Source organism: Notolabrus celidotus, chromosome 3, assembly GCF_009762535.1.
Source record: "Notolabrus celidotus isolate fNotCel1 chromosome 3, fNotCel1.pri, whole genome shotgun sequence".
NCBI lineage: Eukaryota > Metazoa > Chordata > Actinopteri > Labriformes > Labridae > Notolabrus > Notolabrus celidotus.
Window position 1 is genome coordinate 4,825,408 of NC_048274.1, and position 14,482 is coordinate 4,839,889.

At 40.7% G+C, this 14,482-nt stretch overlaps 1 protein-coding gene across 3 annotated transcripts in view; it reads left to right on the forward strand.

Moving 5' to 3' along the window:
* The window catches only part of pacsin3 (protein kinase C and casein kinase substrate in neurons 3), a 39,695-nt gene that overhangs the window by 4,694 nt on the left and 20,519 nt on the right, over positions 1–14,482 (forward strand). Inside the window, exon 2 of one of the 3 annotated variants that reach the window (XM_034681025.1) lies at positions 3,376–3,478. The exons of 1 other annotated variant lie outside the window; for it this stretch is intronic. The gene's annotated coding sequence lies outside the window, so the exon portion shown is untranslated. The remainder of the gene's footprint in view (positions 1–3,375; positions 3,479–14,482) is intronic. One more of the 3 variants, XM_034681023.1, reaches the window with a different exon arrangement.

The window sequence follows — 14,482 nt, forward strand, 5'->3', positions numbered from 1 at the left end:
AGGCTGAGTTGTCCTTTTCCGTCAGGCTGTGGTCTGCTGCTGTGCTCCGCCTCTCTGGGATCTGCTGTCGTTCTGTGTTCAGGGTTTGTTAAAGCTGTCGGATGTTAAAGAAGAAAGGTCTCGGAGTTGGTGAGAGTGTGAAATCCAACTCTGCTTCATGTTTCTGATGTGCAGGACAGTGTTTGAAACCGTGTAGTGCTTTAAGCTAACCTGTATTTGCTCAAAGGTGTCTGTTTTCCTTGGAGCAGGTTCATCTGACACCCTCATATCTAACCTCACGACATGAAGCAGCTTGTGTTGATTTTACATTATAAGTTGTCAACTTACTTCCCAAACTATAATCATCTTTTGTTTGTGTCCTGAGTGAAGAGTGAAAGGGTTCCTGGCTTTGGGTCCTTACAGAAATTTGACTGATATGTCTTTGAACAGGGTCAGAACAAATGCTGGAGGGATTTGGAGTAAATCACCTCAGACAGAGTCACTCGTGTGGTCCTGTAAACCCCTTTGAGAACTGACCGCTCTCTCAGGCGGGTTATTGATTTTTGCTTTATCCTGCTTAATTTAATCTTTAATAGAAATGATAAAAGCTGCAGCAGAGAGCTCAGACTTCAAACATCCACAGGAACACTTTACTCAGTCTGCTGATGACGTCAAAACGTGTGTATATTTGGGGTAAAACTTGTTGACAACGGACGATTTCAGATAATCTAAAATCAAAATATTAAAAGCTGTAGTTCCCATTCTTTTACAACTAAAATGATCTCTTCTTTTACATCATCAGCCTGTTATTCTTTGGGATCTTTTAGACTTGGTATAAACATGCATCCTGGGTGATCAGATCACAAGTGGACAGCCCTAAGCATGAGCGTCCCCACTTTGACTCCAAAGCATCTTCACTGACCACTTTTGATTGTATCTCACCTCACCGCTCTGTATGCAAATACACTTAGAGCCACAATCACTTTCATTAGAGCTGGAAAAAACAGATCCCCAAGTTGGGTGGAGGACAGAGCATGACAGAGACACAAACAGTCCAAGTTATATTTGCACATTTTCTTTTTAAATCATCTGATCAACATTTCTCTGATCACATCTCTGACACACAATGTCTAATCCTCTTCCCTTATCAGTACAGGATTGTCCCATATTCAAAGATAAGATCTTACTGCATAAACAATGATATATAATAATAATGATAATAACTTCATTTATATAGCACCTTTAAAGACACAAAGTGCTTTGACAAGCCGAGAGGTAGGAATTCTAACAATGCAAAAACAAAATACAATGCAAGAGATTAAAAAGAATCAACGTAAATCAAACAGAATGAAGTGTTGAGACAATAGACCAATAAATCATTGTTACAGATATTCTACAAAAATAAATAAAAACAAAACAATAAATAAAAATGGATAAGTAAATAAAAACATGAAAAGACAATAAAGAGGTTTTCAGAATAAGAGGAAGACATCGCATCGGAGAAAATAGAAAATGAAAAATCAAATAATCAAATATTCAAATACTGTAATCAAATAAAATATTCAAATAAAATCTAAAACAATTATTAATTATTTATCCACACTATCTGTATGTCCATGCACACTCCACTGTAGTGCATAAACTTTGTGATCACATGCTGGTGAAATGAAAAGTACATTTAGAAGTACAGTTTTCAAGATGCACAGAGAGAGGAGCAATATTAAACCAGACATATAAAGGAAGTAGGTGGTCTTTGAATCTTTATTATTGTTGCAGGGAAAGTGGGTGGTCCTTAATGTGACCAATGAGAGTTCACACTGCCAGACCAATAGGACAAATGTGTCCCAGACCACCTCCGCATTTGTGAAGTCTAAGTGCTCGCCTTGGATCTCAGTTAGTCCTCAGATGCATTGAGGTGTTTGTACCTGTACTTACGGCTGTCCAAAGTGATCCAATCACCCAGGGTGTAAACAAAGCCTTAAATGACTTCCGTAGGGAGTAAAAACACGTCAGGTCGTGGTACATTGTCTCTGTAATCCTGTTTGAATTAATCCAGTCGGACTGACGGTGTCCCCCATGAACACATTGGCTGTTTTAAAGATTATTGCCATGTTAGATAAAGACGTTTTAATGTAAAAGCAGCACTACAGCGTGTCTGTGAGAGTCTTTTGAAGGACTACCCCTTCAAAAGAAGAAATAAGACCTATCATAGCATCCATAAAGTACATTACAGTATGTACTGGACTTTCCTGTCTTTGTATCTGGGATCTATCAATGTTTTAATTGAGTACAGTGGATTAGTCACACGGCCTCTATAGTGGAATTCTTTTCATCATCCTGATTACCTGATCAGAGGTCTGCTCTCTGGAAAGAACATGCTTCAGGGCCATGAGGTCAAAGGTCACACCAGCTGTAGTTGCAGCCTCTGCACTCACAACCTGTGACACCACTACCTTCTCCATCATCAGTGCCCTCTGTTGCATGTATTGTGTTTATTCAAATTGTTAGCATTGAACACATCTCGACTGCCATCGCCTCATGAAACGATCCTGTTGCATATATTACACGTGGCTGTCGGACTGCTCAGCTTTGTAGTTTAAAATATTTCCACGCTGCTGACACTTTAGCCACAGGGTCGCTAATGCTTTGTTAGTCGGGTGTTTGCATTCTGCCACAAATTGTGCTCAGTTTACGACAGCTGACGTAAATGATGGGGCGAGATGATTGGCTAAAATTGCCGATCCCCAATAAGTTATCTGTTTTGTAGACACTAGAGATGACGTCTCAGTTATTCAGACTGTTATGCAGATTATATCCCAAAACATTTCCTACATCTGCTCAGAAAACACAGCAAACAATGTCTTAAGTTGAAGTCATTTCTGGACTGATGAGAAATATTTCGTTCCTACATTAAGATGTATTTGAGATGAATGTGTTTCAGTGTGTTCATTTACAAAAACACGTCCAGATTTAGTATTTTATTTTGAAAGTATAATGCAGCTCAACACTGTCAATGACTAATATGGTTTAATGACTTGCAGAAATACCACAGTGAGCACCGTCCTCTTATTTCTACTGCAGAGTGTTAAGGGTTAACCCGACACTCCCTTCCCACCTCATTGCCCCGGCAGGTAATTTTAGAGGTGTGAGCTAACTGCTCTGACCTTCTCTAATAGAGGCCGCTGGTCTCTGGCTCTTTCATTAGCCGTCCACTCCTGACTCCACGTGTGGCATTTCACCACGACTCCCAGAATGTGCCACCTTCCCGCCCGCAGAGAGCTTTATAACAGACCGCTCGCTCAGCCACACCTGATCACTGCGTTCTAACCGCATGCTGCTTCGCTGTCTAACAAAACTTCTCTGTGTTTCTCTTTTGCTGTCGCTTCTGCTCCCGAGGGATCTTCCTCTCTCCGTCTGTCCCTCTGTGTCTCTCAGGCCCACGGAGACAAAGTGTCTTCTGTTTGGACGTCTGTCCATCTCTGTTTTCGCCTCTGATAAGGTAAGTTCTGCTGTGGTGCAACACGTGGTTTGTGTGCTGTTTCTGTGTTATATTTACTCTTTATAACAACGCTTATTATGCCTCTGTCATTTAACATCAGTGGTGTATTGTTTGAATGCTGCTTTTGTGAGTCATAGAACAGCTTTCTGTGGTTTGCATCCAACATTTGGTCTTATAGCAGGGCTGGGCAACAAGTGATCTCAGCACAGACTCTGATAAAATGTATGTAGAACGATTATAAACTCTGACCGTTCATGGATGTTTGGTTTTAGTCAGTAGAGGTGTGGAAGTGATGAGAAAAACTGAGCTTCAGGAAGTGGCAGCTAACCTCGCAGCCCCTCAAGTCACGCCTAAAATCCTGAGAGAGATACCATTTATTAAAGTATTATTTGGATTTATTATGAAGTAACTTTGTTTTTAGAGGAGGAGACCTTTGTGTATAATTCCGCTCCTGGTAGAAACCTCCAGAACGGTGAACTCTGAAGGAATCCTATCCCTAAATCTCAGCTCTTGTCTTCAGCTGCTCTTCTGGCAGACCCCTCCTGATATCCTGTCACAGAAAAGTTTCTGGGACACCCAGTTTGTTGAAATGAAGCTGCTGTATTCAGTGTTTTAACCTGTTTTGATTATCTTTACTTAAAGCTGGGGTTGGTAGTCAGATTTAGATCCACTTTTTTGTTATACTGGTTAAAATGATCTTTATGTCCTGATGGTAATCAATACATAATGTGTTCTTAAAAAAGAGCGGGAAAAAAAGCCACTATCTACAGCCAGAGTAAACCTGGGAAAACAACCAATCCCTGCCATCAGGAGCCAAAATATGAAACCAATCAAATCCTGTCCTGCCGTTCTGCCCGCCTCCTACATCAAAATAACAGAGGACATACAGAGAAACCTAGAGACAGAACAGTACAATTAAAAATATGAAAGGAGTGAGCAACTTACAGCAAGTGCAGTGATGTTGAGTTATGGGATGTAATACGTTTTTGAAAGTGGCGAGTCGAATGAGAGAGGTCAGCTTTAGGGGTTGTTGTAGGTGATTCCAGTCATTTGCAGCGGAAAACTGTAAGGAGGTGCGACCAAAGGAGGTCCGGGCTTTGGGTGTGATGAGGTTAATAAAGATATTGAGCACAGGCTGTGAAGTTTGATTAGTGACTGTAGATATAACGGGGTTTTACCAATGAGGGATTTGTAAATTAATAGAAACCAGTGTGTTTGTCTGCAAGAGTGGAGTGCAGGCCAGTTCAGCTGAGAGTACAGGTGACAGTGGCGAGTGGTGAATGGGGCACCAATGTCTAATGATATAAGGACAGCGCTGCAGGGGTGTGTACTTTGGCTTGCTTTATAATATTGCAGTGTTAACACAAAGCGACCCATGGGAAGAATGCAACGATGAATCATTTCATATCATCTGAATTGGAAAATTGTGAACAAGCATTCTTTGTCTTATCATCATTCTTCCTAAATGTGCCTTGTTCTCGGCACAACGGACATTTCAGCTGCTGCACACACAGATTAAAGTCTGTTCGAACAGATACTTTAGCCTCAAGGGTATATCATTCATTTCTTTAATGACTGTCTTTTAAAAGTAGTCTGCATGTACTGATCTGTAACTTACAAAACGCCTTAAGGATGAACATACTGAACAGAACCGGAATAGAATCGAGCTCATCAACCGCTCATAAAAAAATGTGAAATTTTCTGCCATATCGCCCGCCCATATAATGTGATTAATGAAAGTTGTATGTGTGACAAAAATGAAGGTGAGGCTGTGATACTGTGGGAACTTGTCCTTAGGTTACAGTTGTCTCACTCTTCACTCAGAGTGTGTGTGCATAAAGGTGTGACAACATCAGGGGATGGAGGAGCAGTGAGAGTAAAGTCCTCCTACATGGTGTTGTGTTGTAACATGGACTAAAGGCTAATAAAGCAACTTTTGGAAGAGCTCATTCAAGCATTGTTTACCCCAGAAGACGACGTATGCATATTTTGAAGTACCTCAGTTGTTTCTATCTAAACAAAGCAGGATGGTGGCTTTCAAAGTAAACCATAAAGTGGTTTATTTTTGTCAATAGCAATCATCTCTTTGAGCATGGTTATCATTTTCTTCCTTTTAAAGCAAGTCTCTTATTCCAGTAAGAGACACAGCTGCTCCTCAGGCTCTGACACACAGCCAGCTGCTGGCAGAGAAAAAGCAGCTGCAGCGAAAGAAGTATCTGAAAATGCTTCTGTTTATAGATGTTTGCAGCCTCCAGGCCGCGATGTGTACATTCAACCTCTGCTGGAATGCAGACTTTCTATAGCAGAGGAGCTTATAGACTAATGCTCAGGTCGGCCTCCACGTGCTTGATATGCAGGAGCATGAAGAAGGAGTCTGGCTGCAGGGGAACTGTTGCTGTACATTAATCAGATTAATGGTCGTGGGTTTTCCAGTGAAGCTTATGAGGTCTGGACCTGGCTCTCTATCCGTCACTCCCTCAGCTGGTCTCTCCTCCTACTCTTCCCTGGCCTGACCCATTTCTCTACAAACCAGCAACTAGGATCTCCTTCTGTCTCTATCTCTCTGCACAATCATCCACCTCTTTAGCAGCTTTTCTTACACAGATCTCAGTATCTAAAGTACATTAATGACAGTTTCATGCCTCTGATATCCGCTGTAGTTTTACACTGTCATGTTTGTTGTTTAAATACACAGTAACCTTGAACTAAAGCATGCTATTCACCCAGGCTGTTGTAAAACCAGGAGTAAGGATAATTTGACTCGTCTATGGGCATGCTTTTTGCTTTTTGTGCTGAATGCTAACTTTTGGTTCATGTAGTTTCTGCGTGTCCTGGTCTATTCGTTGGTTGTACGATATTTTAAATGCTGCTGTCTTGGCCAGGACTCCCTTGTGAAAGAGAGGAAATATATTTGTAAAATGAAGGTTGAATTTGGGCGCCGTTGGCCTAGCGGTCTAAAGGCTGATTTATACTTCTGCGTCTGTTTATAGATGTTTGAAAAAAGGAAAAGAAAAAAAATATATATACCATTTAGGCCAAAGTATCTGTTCGTAAAGACTTTAATCTGTGTGTGCAGCAGCTGAAATGCCCATTGTGTTGAGGTACAAAGATAAGATAAGATAATAAAGATGAGAGATTATATTCCTATTTTTAATCCTGCCTGATTGGCTCAGTGTTTTTTGGACTAGGGGAAAGCATTTTGCAGATCACCTGATTTAGTTGAATCAATGGAAATATGACGGATGGGAGGAGCGATAGAAGGTCTACGAGGTTAATACAATACATGGAGTATTTATTAAAAAACAGGCCCACAGGATAACATGAACGGTGTTTGAGTTTTTGTGGTGAGTAGCCACACCTCAGCAAACAAGCACCAACAAAGTTTGTGTTTTTCTTTCTTACTGATGTCATCTGATATCAGATTTATGTCTGAGGCGGTATTTTGTGCACCAACACTCTTCTCCCTCATTTAATAGAACTCGACAAACCAGATCTTTGTGCCTTTTAAGATGTGTTGTTGTTGCTGTGTTACAGAAACCACATCAGACCTCCTTCTCCTCCTCCTTCTCCTCCTCCTCTCTGTACTTCTACGTCTATTTAGCCTCTATTTACACTTCTCTCTCTGTTTCACGTTCAACACAGAGGTAGAGGTGAGCAGCTCCTCCTCTCGTTGCTTTACTGTCACAGGTTTCACTTTTCTGTTCCTCTCACCTTTCTGTCTTTTATGGCTTCATTCCTCACATCACTGTTTCTTTCTTTGAATCATGAAACATATTGACACAAACATTCTTGAGACAAAAACAGAACTGATGAAAGGTGCTTGATAAAATATTTGATGACTCTTCGTCTGCTCTGACATTAACTCAGAGCTCGTAGTCGTTCCCTGACCTCCAGTATTGTTTGACATCCTTGGGGCTGTGTGTGTTTGTTGAGGGTGTGTGTAGTTAAACTAAGGGGACTGAACCCAAGTTCATGATCAGCGATGGTGGAATGTAAACATCCTTAAAGAGCTCACACACAGATGGAGAGGGATGATGAAATCAGTGATCGGAGGCCAATTTTGAATAAACTTTTATTTTTTTCACACTTGTTTTCAATACTATACTAAATACAACAATTTTCAGAATTCGAATGGGAATTTATTACTGAGCTAATTTCTCTGGGACTGTATACAGTGTAAACATTGGCATAAATACACCAAAATGAGCCATAAAGCTGGTTCACAGAGCGTTTTATAATAAGGAACAGGTTTAAAGCAACAGCTATGGTGGACATCTTGTTAATAAAGTAAAGTTTTTATTCTTTGGACATATAAACAAGCTTTCAGAATATGTGTCTGAATGCAGGATTTCATAACCTCTTCCCTTCTGAAGGTAATCTCTGCTAGTGCTGATTACTTGACACATTTCTGTTGTGTTATAGTCTGGTTACTCTAAACCAGCTCTCAGTTATCTGTTATACCACAGTCTTCTCTGACCTCTCTGTACACCTAACTCATGTCTGGTCTGGATTTTTGCACCAGATGGATGGTCGGTGTAGCACCAGGGGAGTTTGTCTTGGCTGCAGTTTCCTTTTTGTGCTTAGGAATACTTCAGTCATGTAGAATTACCCTCAGACTACTGTCTCCAGAGAGTTAGGTCTGTTTCAGACGTTACAGTCTAATCCCCTTACTACTGGCTGTAGTTACCGTGTGGCTGCTGAACACAAACAAGCAAACATACCCGGTCTCAGTGCGAGCTTCCTCTCTAGAAACCAGATTCAAAACCAAGCAACTGAAATACAAACAAACATTAAAGTATTGACACAATAGTTCTTTGTCTTAACTTTGTGTGGATAGAGGAAGTATTCATTTGTGTTCCCCTGTGATATTGATGGAAAAAAACTATAAGCACAACCTCATCAAGATCTCTCTGTTGATAATAACACATTTTCTAAAGTGACTTCTGAGATCTAGCTAAAAAGCGTATCAACATTGCTTGTGTGCAAACATTACTGACATACTGGGTATAAGAATGGCTTCCATAGAGGCTGAGTCTTCTAGAAGTAAAGATCTGAAGAGGTTCCCCACTCTGCAAGAGACTGCGTGAGCAAACATTGAAACTATTTCAGGATAATGACAAAGAATTAGTGGATTTCATCATCTACAGTATATCATCAAAAGATTCAGAGAATCTGGAGAAACCTTTGAAGGAAGGGACAAGGCTTATATCTGACACTGAATGGCTGTGATCTTCAGGCCCTCAGGTGGAACTGCATTAAAAACAAACATGACTCTGGAGTGGAAATCACTGCATGGGTTCAAAATCCCAGCCAAAGAACATTGTCTGAGATCACAGTTTGTCACTGCTTCCAAAAATGCAGGTTCAAACTTCACCATACAAACTAGAACATGATCTAGAAATGCCTGCTATGTTTCTGGGCCCAAACCTGCTTAAGATGGACTGAGGTGAAGTAGAAAATCGATCTAAATCTGACATTCTTTTTTGGAAATAATGGACCCCGCGTCCTCCACTCTAAAAAGGAAATGGATCACCCACCTTGTTATCAGTGCAAACTTAAAAAGCCAGCATCCATGATGGTATGGTGATGTGCCCATGGCGTGGCCAGTGTACACATCTGTGAAGGCTTCGTTAATGCTGAACATTATACAGGTTTGGAGCAACATATGCTTCAAGCTCTCCTTCCTCCCTACTTCCATCACTCTACTCAACAAACAATCTGCACTAACATAATGCTCTAGTCGGAGTATGAGGGTTGACTTACTCTTGCACTGATTTTAATATGACATTGCTTTTTACTGCCACATTGGTATTTTATTGTTTCATTGGTATGCCACAGTGACATGGGTTTTTAATTTTTGACAGTGGGCATGTTATCGTAATATTGGTATGATGAATGTATTGATTGTGAGCAGCACTGCACTTATGTCCATGACAAATTTCCCCCCGGGGACAATCACGTTTATCTTATCTTATCGTATCTTATGCTGCCATCCAGATAATGCCTCTTCAGGGAGGACCTTACATATTTCAGCAAGATAATGAAACAACAGCATGGCTCTGTAGTAGAAGAGTCCTGGTGCTAAACTGGCCTGACCGCAGTCCCATCTCGTCTCCCAGTGAAAACATTTGGCCCATGATTAAAGGAAAAATATGACAAAGGAGACACTGAACTGTTAAGCAGCTGAAATCCTATATCAACGATTCACTTTCAAAACTCCAGAAACTCCCCTCCTTGGTTCCTGAACTATTACAGAGTGTTGTTAAAAGAAGAAGTGATGCAACACAACGGTTAACACGCCCCAATTAAATATAGAGTTTGAATGATTTGCAAACCATCTAAATCTGTTTTTATCAACATCTTCTGCAGTGTTTTGACTGTTTAGGAGTTGGAGTCGTACAAACTGCTGTTTGTTTTGGAGGAAATGAAACCATGGCAGTGTTTTGTTAAGAGTTGTGTCGAAGTGGTTGATTTCTTGAGAGAACATGTTGCATGTTGCATGTATCACTTGTCATGGTTGAACTGTAGCTCTTTGTTTGTTGACATTTTCATTGTCAGCACCTGCACACCGCCACCAGCAGCACGTACAGGAGATTATACATATTTAAGCAGCCAAAGCTACAGTGTGCTGTCAATGAGCCGCGCCCAGAAACTCACACACACACGCAAACACTCCGCTGTCCTGTAGGATTTAGGAGCAGTAATTAGTGATCTGGGGTGAAGTACATTTTCTCATACGCATTCATGTTCTAGCACGCCGCTGGCAGATACCACCGCTGCTAGCATACTTGCCATTCACCTGTGACACACACACACGCACACACACATACTGTGGGATGTTTAAGATGCCTTTATCTGTGCTGTCTATATAGCATGAAGGTAAGATTGGAGTGCAGCTGTCTGGAGGAGGTAAGCTGCAGTGTGAGGTTGTGATGTTGTCTTGTTGTGTTGATAGACATCTATGTTTGTTAATCTTCAAAGCTTCAGTGAGGAACTTTCTGTTTGTGTTGATTTCAGCGCGCCCTGTGGACGACACAGTGCCTCTTATCTCTTTGCCTGTCATGTACTTTACATAATGTAAGTCGGATTTTCAGACAGAAAATAAACATTTAACCAGTTTAAAATTCCTCACAGGGGCTTTAACGTCACTTGTCCTCTCAGGTACAACACAGTAATACATAACACACATGTACAAATACTTAATCTCTGATATACGTGGCTCAGTTATGTGTTAGCATGCACCACAAGTAGGTGCTTGTTTCTGCTGGCTTGGCTGTAATGTTTATTGAGTCTTACTCCCACATTGTTTCCTGAAGGTCTCACCAAGCCTACTGTTCTCTCTGCCACCACCAGCAAGCTCCCAGTGTAGAGTGATACAGCTATTATTTTGGGAGTCAGCTATTTACAGTGAGAGAGGACATTATGAAACACAGGGAGGAGGCAGAAACCTCTCACAGTCCTGTTAAGTGGAGCCTCTCTGTAGACCAGGATCTCAGACAAAAGCATGGTGCAAAAAAATGAAGTCTGAGAAAGTGTATTTTATGATTTTTCCTCAAAGTATTTCATCACTCTCAAAGGTGCATCTCAATACATTTGAATATTTTAAAATAACTTCAACATTTCCATCAATTATTCACTACCAGTCAAAAGTTTGGAAACACCTTCTCCTTCAAGGGTTTGTATTTATTTTAATTATTGTAAACACTGTAGATTAATACTGAAGACATCAAAACTATGAAAGAACATATATGGAATTATTTAATGATCAAAAAAGTGTTAAACAAAGCAGAATATGTTTTATATTTTAGATTCTGTAAAGTAGCCCCCTTTTTCCTTCATGACAGCTTTGCACACTCTTGGTATTCTCTCAGTCTGCTTCATGAAGTGGTCTCCTGGAATGGTTTCTAATTAACATGAGCCTTGTCAAGAGTTCATTTGTAGAATGACTTGCCTTCTTAGTGTGTTTGAGACCATCAGTTGTGTTGTTCAGAGGTAGGGTTAGTACACACTGGATACCCCTATTTGACTACTGTTGTAATCCATATTATAGCAAAACCAGATTATTTCATAGTGTTGATGTCTTCAGTATTAAACTACAATGTTGAAAATAATTAAAATAAATAAAAACCATTGAATGAGAAGGTGTGTCCAAAGTTTTGACTGGTAGTGTAGATTGTCGGCTTATTGCATGCACACTCGGTCTAGTTCAGTACAACCACAATCCTGGGAAAGACTGCTGACTTCACAGTTGTCCAGAAAACATGCTCAACTAGGAGGGTGAGCCACAGAAGGTCAGTTCAGAAAAGGCTGGCTGTTCACAGCAACAAGGATGACCGCAGCCTTGAGAGGTTTGTCGAGAAAAGTTGATTAAAGAACTTGGGAGAGCCTCAAGGAGTGGAGTGAGGCTGGTGTCGGTGCATCAAGTGCAAAGACGTCTACAGAAAAGGGACTACATCTGTTGCATTCTTAATATAAACTATAATATAAAATGAACTCCTGAACCAGAGGCAGTGTCAGAAGCTTCTAGCGTGCTAAGGAGGACAAAAAAAAAAAAAGGGTGTTGCTGGCTTTGCATTTCATTTGGAAATCAAGGTCCTTGAATCTGGAGTGATGCAAAACACAGAGGCTGTGAGAGGCTTCAAACCACTCTGACTGAAAACAGTGACAAGCTCTGGTTTACTGCAGGCTTCCCTTCAGGTTGTTGTGTCTGCCACAGGAAGTTTGTCTGGCCTTGGAACCGGGTTAGTCCAATGGGAGGACAGCTCGTAGGAAGTTGATGTATAGAGAAGTGGGGTCACGATGAACTGTTCTCAGGGTTCATCCACAGACTCACTGCACAGCTGAGGAGGTGGCCTCAGGACATGCTGGAGAGTGGGTGATTCATTGTGGGTGTGTAAATCACCTCCTGTCTTGTGTGAGAAATTATGCTTTCAAAATTGGGAGTAATTTATGTTCTTTTTAAAGTAAATGGTTGGCTTTTATGTCTTTATTTAGAAAGGACAAAGGATAGTGTCAGAACCAGAGAGAGGATGAGGAGTGTCATGCGGTAAAGGGCCATAGGTTAAAATTGAACCCAGCCCCCCTGCTTTGAGGACTACAGCGTCTGTCTGTACATGGGTGTGCTATTTAACCACTGACACAAACCACACCTTCTCATTCAGTGGTTTTTATTTATTTTAATTATTTTCAACATTGTAGATTAATACTGAAGACATCAAAACTATGAAATAATCTGGATTACAGCAGTAGTCAAATAGGGCTATCCATTGTGTACTAACCCTACCTCTGAACAACACAACTGATGGTCTCAAACACATTAAGAAGGCAAGTCATTCTACAAATGAACTCTTGACAAGGCTCATGTTCATTAGAAACCATTCCAGGAGACCACTTCATGAAGTAGACTGAGAGAATACCAAGAGTGTGCAAAGCTGTCATGAAGGAAAAAGGGGGCTAGTTTACAGAATCTAAAATATAAAACATACTCTGCTTTGTTTAACACTTTTTTGTTCATTAAATAATTCCATATATGTTCTTTCATAGTTTTGATGTCCTCAGTGTTAATCTACAGTGTTTCAAATAATTCAAATAAATACAAACCCTTGAATGAGAAGGTGTTTCCAAACTTTTGACTGGTACTGTAAATGTTTTGGTTGAAGGGAGGTTAGATTCAGAAACTGAGCTCTAGCTAAAACACGCTCCTTAATATTTGTCAGTATTTGTTGATTCAGTGCACTTCATAATATTGTCCCATCAGCGTAAAGGCACATTGCATATTTCTCTCATTTCGTGCCTCGTCTGTATAAACAGTCGTTTACGAGGATCTCATAAATAGTTTGAAACACTCGATGATGAAGAAGTTTAGAAAGATGAGCCAAAAGTTTGTTTGAGGTTTTCAGTTTCATTTTCTTGACCTAAACATTTTTGTTACTTCTATTTATTAATCAACTTTTAATCCCTCATTTTGTCTTTACAGCTTCAAAGCTTCACGCTAGATTAAAACTGTAACAGTAAATTTGAAAATCACCCTTTCTTGCTCCAGAAAGGATGTAGATGTTTGCTGTTATTCAAATAGCTGGTCCCTGCTTTGTTTCTCTCATGCATGCTCACGCATAATGCAGGATATGAATCACTCCTCATACTGCACATTTCACAGTCTCTCCACAGTCCCTCCACCTTTACTGTTCGTCACAGGTGTTCATTCTTTCGGTTTTACCTCGTCCCTCCTTCAGCTGACAGTCCAACTTTTAGTTTTGCTTTGCATGAAGACGCAGAGACATGACACAGTTAAACATTTCTTGTGTCTGTGAGTTATTATCGGGATGATTCTCCACAAATGTTTGTGAGTTGTCTCTCCCATGAATAGGCTCCATTGTGGAGGAGCAGGCCTGGCTGACACAGATTCAGATTCCTGCCTCAGTAATGGAGCGGATGAGTGAGACAAGGATCAGTGTTTATGGGACACACACAGTCCAGTTGTGTGCAAAGGGGAAACTTGGGCAGTGATGTGGAGAAACTAGGCCTGTGGGCAGAGAGAGGGAAAGACTCTGAGTCTCTCTGTGAGGACTGACGTGGAGCTGCAGTTTGCCAGAGGCTGAAAGTGAAGAGATGCGTGCAGTGAGCCAGTCAGGCTGTGGGACTGGAGGATCACGAGTCTGGAAAAGTGTTCTTAACAAACGTCTTTTAGAGAAAGATCCCTCCAACTTATACTCCTATATAACTGTATGTTTGTGTCACATTAACAGCACTAATAGTTAGATCTTTGAGTTAGTTTTACCATACTGTTTTTTAATGTTTATGGGAAACCTCCAAACTCTGGTTCTTCCAGAGTTGCTCATGCTCCTCTGCCGCATGAAGCACGCTCTCTGTCCTGTATCTCTGCGTTCAGCCCAGTAACATGATCACAAGTTGTTACCAACAAGCAGAGGATACACATCTTTCACAACGAGGATCTGTGTGTTAATCTTGTAGATCATTTTGTGTATTTTCTAATGAATAACAGAC